Raw genomic sequence first — 5033 nt, forward strand, 5'->3', positions numbered from 1 at the left:
ACATACCACGACTGTTATTTTGAGCACTTTTAAGGTAATAGGAAGTTACAAAGACAAGTGTCTTTACAGAAAGGTGTCTAGATATCCACTTGGTGGTATGTGAAGGCTAATTCTATGAATTAAGTATTGCATAGGGAAAAGCTCAATTTACTGTTGCATCTGAATGTTGCAAATAAGCGTGATACTTCTGCTGATCTTCCTTATAAATGAGTAAGATAATGCCTCTTTGAGATAAAGTTTTAGTCACACTTATAACAGACAGGAAATACACTCGAGCTTCATCTGATAAAGAACAATTATGTAACTTTAAGAAACACGTAAGGATGGATATTAATACTGGCCTGCAATTTTTACATCATGATGGCCTAAAGGTTCTCTTACTGATTCTTACTAACTTCGAATAACTTACTGTACTAACACTTTTACCTTATCTCCTGCTTGCAGCTTTCTGCTTCCCGTTCGCCAATTCACTGCCTCTCCCGACTTTCCAACTCTCTGTCTCTCCCAACTCTCCGATTCACTGCCTCTCCCGACTTTCCAACTCTCTGTCTCTCCCAACTCTCCGATTCACTGCCTCTCCTGACTTTCCAACTCTCTGGGCGCAATTCTCCGCACTTACGACGGTGCGGAGAATAGCGGGGGTCGTAAATTTTTACGGCCACGCTAGTCCGGCGAGCAGCGATTCTCAGCTGGCCGATGGGCCGAATTCCAAGCCCTTTACGTCCGTTTTTACGAACGGCACAGGGCCGTTGGTAAAAACGGCCGTAAAGTCCCGATCTTGGCAACCATGGCACCGATTGGCACGGCAGTACCATGGCCGTGCCAAGGGTGCCATGGGCCGGCGATCGGTGGGCACCGATCGCGGGCAGCGGGTCCGATTCCCGCGCACTCTTTGTCCTTCCGCCGCCCCGCTGTATCACTTCGCGGGGCGGCTGAGGGGCATCCCGGCCACGCATGCGCGGGTTTCGCGCAAATGCACGATGACGTCATCCGCGCATGCGCGGGTTGGAGTCTTCCAATCCGCGCAGGTGCGGCTGACGTCATGTGATGCGTCAGCCGGCGCAAACTCTGGCAAGCGGGCTGAACGAAATTCGTTAAGCCCGCGATGCCGGAGTTCACGGCCGCGGCATACTAGCCCCGACCGGGGACCAGAATCGGTTCCCAGTCGGGGAGGGGGAGGCTGGCGTCAAACCCGCCCGGTTTTGACGCCAGCCTTACGATTTCTCCCTGTCTGGGAGAATCGCGCCCTATGTCTCTCCCAACTCTCCGATTCACTGCCTCTCCTGACTTTCCAACTCTCTGTCTCTCCCAACTCTCCGATTCATTGCCTCTCCTGACTTTCCAACTCTCTGTCTCTCCCAACTCTCCGATTCATTGCCTCTCCTGACTTTCCAACTCTCTGTCTCTCCCAACTCTCCGATTCACTGCCTCACCTGACTTTCCAACTCTCTGTCTCTCCCAACTCTCCGATTCACTGCCTCTCCTGACTTTCCAACTCTCTGTCTCTCCCAACTCTCTGATTCACTGCCTCTCCTGACTTTCCAACTCTCTGGGCGCAATTCTCCGCACTTACGACGGTGCGGAGAATAGCGGGGGTCGTAAATTTTTACCGCCACGCTAGTCCCGCGAGCAGCGATTCTCAGCTGGCCGATGGGCCGAATTCCAAGCCCTTTACGGCCGTTTTTACGAACGGCACAGGGCCGTTGGTAAAAACGGCCGTAAAGTCCCGATCTTGGCAACCATGGCACCGATTGGCACGGCAGTACCATGGCCGTGCCAAGGGTGCCATGGGCCGGCGATCGGTGGGCACCGATCGCGGGCAGCGGGTCCGATTCCCGCGCACATCTTTGTCCTTCCGCCGCCCCGCTGTATCACTTCGCGGGGCGGCTGAGGGGCATCCCGGCCCACGCATGCGCGGGTTTCGCGCAAATGCGCGATGACGTCATCCGCGCATGCGCGGGTTGGAGTCTTCCAATCCGCGCAGGCGCGGCTGATGTCATGTGATGCGTCAGCCGGCGCAAACTCTGGCAAGCGGGCTGAACGAAATTCGTTAAGCCCGCGATGCCGGAGTTCACGGCCGCGGCATACTAGCCCCGACCGGGGACCAGAATCGGTTCCCAGTCGGGGAGGGGGAGGCTGGCGTCAAACCCGCCCGGTTTTGACGCCAGCCTTACGATTTCTCCCTGTCTGGGAGAATCGCGCCCTATGTCTCTCCCAACTCTCCGATTCACTGCCTCTCCTGACTTTCCAACTCTCTGTCTCTCCCAACTCTCCGATTCATTGCCTCTCCTGACTTTCCAACTCTCTGTCTCTCCCAACTCTCCGATTCATTGCCTCTCCAGACTTTCCAACTCTCAGGCACGGTTCGACGGGACAGAAACAGAGTCCTGTTTGGGCGCCTTTAACGACACTTTGTCGTTTTGTTTGGCCTCGGCCGGGAACAAGACGCCGCAGCTGCCGAGCTGAGTCCACCAGTGCAGCAAGACGAATTGCTGCTCGGGGCACCATTTTTAAATGCCTCCCTCATCTATCAATCCCCCCTCAGCCATGCCGTAGCCTCCAGACCCCCCCCCCCCCCCCCCTCCACTGCACCCAATTTACCTCTTACAGGGTCTTTGAGACCCCCTCAGCCCACCTCCTAAGGGCAATGAACCCTGGGCCCAATCACTGGCACGGTAAACCTGGCATCCAGGTACCTTAACATTGCCAGCCAGGCACCCTGGCTGTGAACCTGCCAGTCTGGGTGCACTACCCGGGCACTCTGGCCGTGCCAGGGTGCCGGGTGCTAGCGGGAGTGCCAGGGTGCCACCCTGTCCGGAGCCCAACCACCCAGGGTCTCTATTGGCCTGGGTGATCCCCGCCCCAGGTGGGGTTATGCCTGGTCCATGTTTGTGGAAACCAGCTAAACTGCACCCTGGTGAGGTCTCCCAGGCAAAGGTGTTAGGGCCCGGGTGCCGGGAAAATCCAACGCAGACAAATTTGAGTCTAATGGCTCAAATATGCTAATCTGGATGTTGTCCTCACTGGGCAAGATTACGCTGAATCTCACGAGACGTTTCGAGTGTCATGAATCTTGTGAGAGGCCTCTCGTGAAATCCAATGGCTTCGGCGCGTCACCATATCTGCGCAACAAGGCTGTTAAATGACCCCGTCTCTCTCCCAAATCTCCAATTCACTGCCTCTACCAACTCCTCAACTTTCCCAACTCACTAACTCACCACCGTCTCTCCAACTCCCCAACTCATCATACCAGCCTCCCCGGACTGGCGCCGGAATGTGGCGACTAGGGGCTTTTCACAGTAACTACATTGAAGCCTACTCGTGACAATAAGCGATTTTCATTCATGTCATTTCATTTCATTTCACCACCTCTCCCAACTCCCCAACTCACCACCTCTCCCAAATTTCCCAACTCCCCAGCTCACCACCTCTCCCAACTTTCCCAACTCCCCAACTCACCATCTCTCCCAACTCCCCAACTCACCACCTCTCCCAACTTTCCCAACTCCCCAGCTCACCACCTCTCCTAACTCCCCAAATCACCATCTCTCCCAACTTTCCCAACTCCCCAACTCACCATCTCTCCCAACTTTCCCAACTCCCCAACTCACCACCTCTCCCAACTCCCCAACTCACCATCTCTCCCAACTTTCCCAATTCCCCAACTCACCACCTCTCCCAACTCCCCAACTCACCATCTCTCCCAACTTTCCCAACTCCCCAACTCACCACCTCTCCCAAATTTCCCAACTCCCCAGCTCACCACCTCTCCCAACTTTCCCAACTCCCCAACTCACCATCTCTCGCAACTCCCCAACTCACCACCTCCCCCAACTTTCCCAACTCCCCAACTCACCATCTCTCCCAACTCCCTAACTCACCAGCTCTCCCAACTTTCCCAACTCCCCAGCTCACCACCTCTCCAACTCCCCAACTCACCATCTCTCCCAACTTTCCCAACTCCCCAACTCACCATCTCTCCCAACTTTCCCAACTCCCCAACGCACCACCTCTCCCAACTCCCCAACTCACCATCTCTCCCAACTTTCCCAACTCCCCAACTCACCACCTCTCCCAACTCCCCTACTCACCATCTCTCCCAACTTTCCCAACTCCCCAACTCACCACCTCTCCCAACTCCCCAACTCACCATCTCTCCCAACTTTCCCAACTCCCCAACTCACCATCTCTCCCAACTTTCCCAACTCCCCAACTCACCACCTCTCCCAACTCCCCAACTCACCATCTCTCCCAACTTTCCCAACTCCCCAACTCACCACCTCTCCCAACTCCCCAACTCACCATCTCTCCCAACTTTCCCAACTCCCCAACTCACCACCTCTCCCAACTCACCACCTCTCCCAACATTCCCAACACACCACCTCTCCCAACTCCACAACTCACCACCTTTCCCAACTCCCCAACTCACCGTCTCTCCCAACACCCCAACTCCCCAACTCTCCACCTCTCCCCAACTCCCCATCTCCCCAACTCACAACCTCTCCCAACTCCCCAGCTCCCCAACTCACAACCTCTCCCAACTCCACAGCTCCCCAACACACAACCTCTCCCAACTCCCCAACTCCCTAACTTACCACCTCTCTTAACTCCCCAACTCACCGTCTCTCCCAACACACCAACTCACCACCTCTCCCAACTCCACAGCTCCCCACCTCTCCCAACTCCCTAATTCTACAACTCACCACCTCTCCCAACTTCCCAACTCACCACCTCTCCCAACTCCACAGCTCCTCAACTCACCACCTCTCCCAACTCCACAGCTCCCCACCTCTCACAACTCCCCAATTCTCCAACTCACCACCTCTCCCAACTCCCCAACTCACCACCTCTCCTAACTCCCCAACTCACCGTCTCTTCCAACTCCCCAACTCTCCAACTCACCACCTCTCCTAACTCCCCAACTCACCACCTCTCCCAACTCCCCAACTCACCACCTCTCCCCACTCGCCAACTCACCGTCTCTCCCAACTCCCCAACTCTCCAACTCACCATCTCTCCCAACTCCCCAAGTC

This window comes from Scyliorhinus canicula, chromosome 14 (genome assembly GCF_902713615.1).
Source record: "Scyliorhinus canicula chromosome 14, sScyCan1.1, whole genome shotgun sequence".
NCBI lineage: Eukaryota > Metazoa > Chordata > Chondrichthyes > Carcharhiniformes > Scyliorhinidae > Scyliorhinus > Scyliorhinus canicula.